The sequence below is a fragment of the Pteropus vampyrus genome, unplaced genomic scaffold (assembly GCF_000151845.1).
Source record: "Pteropus vampyrus isolate Shadow unplaced genomic scaffold, Pvam_2.0 Scaffold65, whole genome shotgun sequence".
NCBI lineage: Eukaryota > Metazoa > Chordata > Mammalia > Chiroptera > Pteropodidae > Pteropus > Pteropus vampyrus.
Window position 1 is genome coordinate 1,464,821 of NW_011888846.1, and position 7,249 is coordinate 1,472,069.

At 52.3% G+C, this 7,249-nt stretch overlaps 1 long non-coding RNA gene across 1 annotated transcript in view; it reads right to left on the bottom strand.

The window, feature by feature from the left end:
- Nucleotides 1–7,249, bottom strand: part of LOC111740537 — a 22,968-nt gene that overhangs the window by 4,453 nt on the left and 11,266 nt on the right. The gene's annotated exons all lie outside the window — the stretch shown is intronic.

Below are 7,249 nucleotides of genomic sequence, written 5' to 3' on the forward strand. Positions count from 1 at the left end.
TGGAATAATGAGATTCCATCTAACGGAGAAGAGGTTGCGTAGCTGAAAATCAGCCCCTTAGCCATAACAAAACAACCAGGGAGGTTCAGACAGACAGACAGACAGACAGCTCTGTTCTGAGCCACCCATCCTGGTTCCAAGGAGGGCAGACGTGGAGATTAACAGAGCCCACTAGAGATGCGATTCGAAATTACTCGACTTGACCATCCCCTTAGATGAGCCAGGAGGCCGGAGGGCTCCGAGCAGGGGCTTCTTTCTCCACTTCTCAGAAGCTCCCCTGCTCTCCTCACGCGGAGCTCGGGCTTTGTCTTTCTGCTGCCCTCCTTTGGCCTACGAGAACAGTTATTGTCAGTACTCCTGGCCCTCAAATATTTCTACCTGACTCAGAAAGGGATTTAGGCAATGATGAAAACGGGCGTTTATTCCTGCATAGCCACTGCATACCGAGAGAGAGAGAGAGAGAGACAGAGAGAGAGAGAGAGACAGAGAGACAGAGAGACAGAGAGACAGAGAGACAGAGGAGAGACACTGAGAAAGCTCTATGTCTTGACAGAAGCACAGAAAAAAATAACAAGCTTTATTCATTGACCTGACAATGGAATGAGCCCACATCCATACCAGTCAGAGCAGGTAGATGACAAAGGATCGCCTCACACGCAAGCACACTCACTCGCCACAGACCAAAGTCAAAATTAAACACAGGCAGAAAAGACGAATGAAGACAACCAGTGAGTTCCACAGCTAGTTAGATATCCAAATCTCCCAAGGACCTTTAAAAGCTCAGTGCCACTTCCTGTCTGCAGAAACTGGGCTTCTGGGGCCCAGGCAGCCTGGCTCAGGTAACCACTGAAGTTTCCCCAGGAAGGCTTGCTGGGGTCCCTCTTTCCTTCATTCACAAAGAAGGTGTGACCTTGGGTCAGCAGCCCTTCAGGTCCATTCACACCTGGTACAAGGCCATTCCAAGAGTTGAGAAAGAACTTCACGAGGTGAGGAAACATCCCTTGAGATGTCAAGCTTCACACTTTTTATGAATCAAGCACCTATATAACATACCTATATTCCAAGCATTGTCCTAAACCCTTTACAAATGTTAATTCGTGTCACTAACTAGTCTTTCAGAGTGCTGGTACTTTACGAACTCTTAGAGTGTCTTTGTATCTGTTAGCGCTGTCAACAGACTACTGCTTACCAGCCACAAAAACCCAGTGGCATACGGAATAAAACTGTTACAGCTCACACGCTGTACAGTGTAGGCTGGCTCCTCAGGCATGTGTAGACCTGCTGGGGGTTCCCTCTGGGCTGCCGGGCCAGGCGCCTCCACTGGGCAGCGCTGCTCCACGTGTCTCTCCTCCCCCTCCTCTCATCGACCAGCAGCCCGGCCCGGGCATGTCCTTCCCAGGGACAGAGCAAGAGGGCAAGCAGAAACGCGCAAGGTCTCTTGAGGTCCAGGCTGGAAACCATGCACTGTCACTTTCACCTTATTCTATTGCCAGAGCAAGTCATGTGATGAATCCCAGACTCAAGAAATAAGGACATGAAATCCACAAAGTCACATGGCGAAGGGCATGGATAAGGAGAGAGGGAAGAACAGGGGCATCGACGTAACCTACTGAGGCCTCTCTTGGCCAACAGTCCATCCAGAACGCAGAGGAGGTCTCCGTGGGGTCAGGCTCTCCTGATGGTACAGCCCCGGAGAGTACTCTGGACTCCGGAATCTGTTGTCTTGTTCTGCCCCAAATGCCACAGTCTCCAGGCCTCCTGGGGGGCTGAGTCCAGGGTGAGAAGGGTCACCTCACAGACCGATGGAGCAAGGCGGCAGAACCTGCACGGGCCTAGGCCCTCTGAAGGCTCTCGGTGCCTGACTTTATTGGAACAGAGGAGGAGGAGGATCTAGAAAGCGAGGGTGGGCATAACCCCTGTGGGGTCCACAAAGCTCACGAAACACCTCTGTGGCTTAGTGGAGAGGGCCCAGCCTGGACCCCAGCATCAGAAAACCCAGCTTCCAACCCTGGTCCTATCACTAACCAGCCAGGGCCTCTGGAGCTCATTCAGCCTCTCCGGGGCCAGTTCTCATATCCAAGAAATGGAGATGACGATATGTTCCTCATAGACGCGAAATAGGCTGTTCCCATGAAACGGGCTTCGCCAAGTGTCACTAAATGTCCTCTGAAGTTGTGGGACACCCGCCACCCGCAGCTCCAGCATCACCACCCGCCCTGCTCTGTTGTGGCAGCGACATTTCCAATCCCCTCTCCAAACACTGCTGGTCCTTCGGCCCTCACAACTAGGGGGGTCCTGCGGCTCCCCCTATTTCCGGCCTCCATGAGATCCCTCTGGTCCCATATTTTTGATTTCCCAGCTGCCTGGCTGCTCCACCTTTGGCTGGTTTAGACTTTCCATCAGCATCTCTCGGCTTGATTCTTCTGGTCTTTCCCAGCAGGCTGGCCTCACACACCACATTAAAGGTCAGCTCCTGGATGCTATTATGGCTGAGCAGCTGGAAAAAGCCTCAGAAGCTCATTTCCCTTTCTCTAGCTACTAAAGCATTCTTTTATCTATCGACCCCCAAGTGAGACCCCAGGTCCCAAAATCAGCTATTCCCTGTCACCTCAGACAATAGCATCTTTTAAAACCTCATCTGGACTCATCTCTCTAAGTGACCACCTCCTCCTTTAGATGATGAGCCACCAAATCCTTCCGGTCTGCCTTGCGGAGTGGTGGTACTCACACCTGGCGGCCTCAGGAAAAGATGGGGCTGTGCGGGGCAGTACAGGGTCTCCCAGCCATATGAGCAGCATCTCATGCTCACCAGCTCCCACTGCCCTGCTCAGACCTGCTGGACCAATCCAGGGGGAAGGGCGAGAATGATTATCTAGACAGGGACCAGAGCAGAGGGGAGAAGGAGCCAAGTGCCCAGCCAGCCAGGCTGGGGTCTTCAGGCAATTTATCAGAAATGTGTACCTAGCTGGTACCCTCCGCACTTACAGCCCTCAGCTCCCACTGCTTCCCGGGCCTGGAGCCTCGCCTCATACCTTTCACATAAATCTACCCCTGAGCACAAGCAGACAAGAAAAGCTCAAATTCAAGTCTGAGAGAACAGAGGAGCTGGCAAGTTTGCAGAGTGGGCCCCCGGCAAGGCCCCCGCCGGCCAGTGCAACAGGGAGGACAGTTACCGATGTGGCCAGGCACGTGAACACCTCCAGCTCATTTATGCACTTGGGTGACCACTGTTGTCTGTATGACCCTCATGTGAACCCCAGCTGAGCCCCTTGGTGGGGCTAGTGGCTCCTCTCATTTGCAGGAGCGGTGACAAAGCTTGAGAGTTCCGCCGACCCAGCAGGTCTAACGCAGGAATGCGCTGAGTGCTTCCAGTCATCAGCAGGTCAGCACCGGTTCAAGCAGGGTAGGATCCAGGTGCTCCCATCATGCATCAGGCTCTGCCGCTCCCAAAGTCCCAAGTGTGCTCTGTGACCTGGGCTCCAAATCACGGGGTCCCTTTTTGACTCCCCAACCAAGGCTGAAACTCTATGGCATCCACAACTGTGCCCCCCACCCCCGTGCAGAGCAGAGCTAGGGGCTGTGTGGGTGGGGGGCAGGGACTGTAAGATTTCCCCCAGCTGGGGACACTACCCTTACATCACCGTTAAAACTACAGTTGTCATAGACTGTCTGCTCCAGAAAGCACCTCAGAAGTCATTCAGTTTAGTCTCCTTTTCTCCAAAAGAACTCTCATCTGGAAGGCAAACGAGCAGAGCAAAGGGTCCCCCACGTCGCTCACACTATTCTCCTAAGGTGCATTAAATCCAGCACCAAGCCTCTGCTTGTCTGCAGTCCGGTATCAAGAACAGCCAGCCACTAGAGCACCCCCTCCCCCATCGCATCCCACCTGCCCCTGGGGAGGGGGCTCTGCCCCTCACCCCCTCACCTCCTGTTGCTCCTTACAAAAAGGAGACTGCCCTCCCCAGCCTCTCCTACCTCCGGGCCCTTGCTGTTCGGGAAGACTCAGAAACACCCTTCCCAGACTCCATTCACCGACATGTGCGTGACCACACCGGCCTCGACACTCACTGCCGCCTGCCAGCTCCCCTCTCCCAGGAAGACCCACTCTGACCCCAGACTCTGTCTCCACTCCTCTGGCGCTACACACCTCCAAACAAAACCGAGGTTGGGGGTGGGGGGAAGTGGACCTCCCTGTGCATGACTTTCTTGTCCCAAAACTTAAATGCTACCAGCAAACCCCTAAGAGCTCCACATGGGGAAGTTCGACTCCCTTCCTAAGATGATGGGAGGGAAACACTCACCTCAGTCTCTGGAGTCTCTCACAACAGCCAGAACAAGGCATGAAATAATAGATCCATTAATGTATCAATAGAGTATCCCCCCCACCCCGCCCCACTCGAGTGAAATAAACAAAGCAAGGCTTTTCTGACGAAAAAGAGCCAGGATCCTATGTCCCTATTATCTACCCCTATGATCCCTGAGGGTCAGTGGTTTTGAAAACTACCAAATGCTACACCACCCACCCCTACTTGCACACTTTCTTTTCACAGATGAGGAAATTGGAGTGGTTTCTCCAAGGTCAGCCAGTTAATCAGACCCTGAGGCTAGCAAGAGGCTGCCTTCAGCACTAATAGGATCCGTCATTTGACAGCAGAAGCCTCTTCCCCCTCATCAGGTCCCTGACACCTCCCCAAGGGCTCTCAAAGGGGCAAAGAGAAAGAAGGAGCCAGACTCAAGAGTCACCACAGAGAAGAGCCTCCCTACCCTATCAGTGACGGGTGTGGCTGGTTTCATTTATTGTTGTTATCTGCTCATGGTCTGAGCCCTTCCATGCTGAGCCTGCTGAATAATGGGAGGAGATCTGGGCCTGAGAGCTGATATCCTCCCCACCCCAGCCCACCTAGCAGAGGTTAGAATGAAGGGTGGACAAGACACCCAGGAATCTTCCAAGCGGGACTCATCTTCCATGAGCTGTCGGAAATGCCACCAGGGCCTGGAAGACATTCACTTAACATGAAACATTGTTCTTGGCAAAGGGGAAGGAAACTGTATCAAGAGACCAGTACAACCAAGTGCTGGCAGGAGCTGTGGTACCTGGAACTCACTGGTGAGAAGCCTGGAATTCTTAATACAAAACTGCAGAAAGTCTGAAGCCATCTGGTTAACAGGTAAGAAGGAAATAAGTATTTTGCTTTTGAGAAAACTGATTCATGCAAAAGCTTTAATATGGAGAAAGAATATCAGTCTGGACGGTCTATGACATGCCACAGTAACAAATAAATCCTGCAATCTTAATAAGATTCATCTTAGTCTTGGAGGCTTAGTATAACAAAGATTTATTTCTCACTCACAAGATGTGTGGTACATGTCAGGAGACCCTTCTCTATCCTGCGCCTCTGTCCTGTAGACACATGGCCTTCAAGGGAAGAGAAGAGAGAGATGAAAAAAAGCATATGCATCTTAATGGCCTCCATGTAGAAATGGCTCTCATCACTTCCGTCATGGGCCATGGGAAATAACCAGACACATGGCCCTAGGGTCATTACAAGGAAGGCCAGCATATGTAGGGAGCACATGGATATTGGATGAGAATCTCAGCCACATCAGTGTTAAATACTCAGCTCTTTTGCCCGAATGTCTGGCCTTGTTCCTGGGGTACTGAGCCACCTACAGCCAAAATTTAACAAAGGCATGAGCCAGTAAGCTACCAAAGGAGCATGTGGTTCTGCCTACCTGAGGCCCCTCACGGCAACGATACACCCAGAAAGAGTAGGAAACTGTGGCTCACGGTAGTTCGTTCATCCAATAAATGCTCATGGAGCACTTACTATGTACTGGCCCCATAGTGAAGATACAACGATGTCTCAGACAGATACAGATCTTGCTCTCAAAGAACTTAGTGTCTAATGTGGAGACAGGCACCGATCGAATTACATCACTAATGTATAGCAACGAGCTAACGTGAGTGTATACAGGAAGAGAATAGGGCACCGAGCAGCATGTGAACGGCCCAAGCCTCGCGTGGGTGGGCCCACGCAGACTTCTCTGCAGAAGTGATGTGCAGAGCAAGCCGAGAAGGATGAATAAGGGGAAACCAGGCAAACGAGGCACCCAGATGAGAGGGAATGTGCTCTGGGGGCAGGCACAGTGCGTGCAAAGGCCCCAGGGAGGGAGGGGACACGGAGTGTTTGCTGGAGGAGCCCCCAGGTGGCCGGCCTGGCCGGGCTCAGAAGGCCGGACTGCCACGGGGACGTCACTGGAGTGGAAAGCTATGGGTTTTACTTTTAAATGAGGGCAGAGTTGTCAGAGTTCAGCACTGACTCTTCATTCAAAAGTCAAAGGAAATGTCTGTGGGTCCTTCTTGGTGTTGGCACTTTGTTCTTGAGGAGTCTCTCCCAGCTCCCACATGGCCTTGTCGCCAAAGTGAAGGTCCCAGACAAACCCTCAGCAAGGCTTCCAAAGAAAATGTGCAGAAAAAAGAAACAAACTTACTGGAAAAGAGAAGACTATATATTTATAAAAAGCCTTCTTTATACTGCCAAATGCTTCAGATGCTTCGATCCTATAAACATCTCTTCAGGAAAAAAAAAATGTTTAAAAGAAAGAAATTAGGGGTGAGCAGCTTATCAGGGAGACCGAACGTAAAAGGTGTCCCAACAGCCCAGGAGACACCGAGACCCTGAATGTGAACCAAGAGGGAGCTGCTCGGGCTGAAGAAGACCCTGAACTTGAGAGGCACTGGAGTCTGCCCCTCAGGGGACCACACTCCCTGAGGGATGCCAGAGGCCCTGGGCCTATCAGGCACAGGGGAACTGTCCCCGGCCTCGACTTCCAGCCTCCTCCTACTCGACTGCCTTTCACTTGCCCAGCTCCAGCGCCTCCGACCTTTCCCAGTCCCTCACGGCTTCTCACAGGCTCTCCCCGCCCCAGACGCCCCTCCTTCCCCGCTCCCTCCTCCTTCCTCTCAGGAGACCTTCCCTGGCTCTCAGACACTCTGTGCCTCCCTAGCATCCTAGCATCCTGTCCTTCATCCATCATAATACGATAAAGACCTTTGATTGTTATCCCTTCTTCCCCCGAAGCAGCGCCCACTTCTGCATGGCCCGCCACTGTTTCCTTGGAGCCCCCCGCACAGTGCCTGACACATCGCGGGGCTATTTCCTGAATGAATGAGCAATCCAACCGCAGCACTAGGATGCAGTTTTCTAAGAGCCAGGAGTTTGTGTCTCGTTTGTTCATGGCTATATCT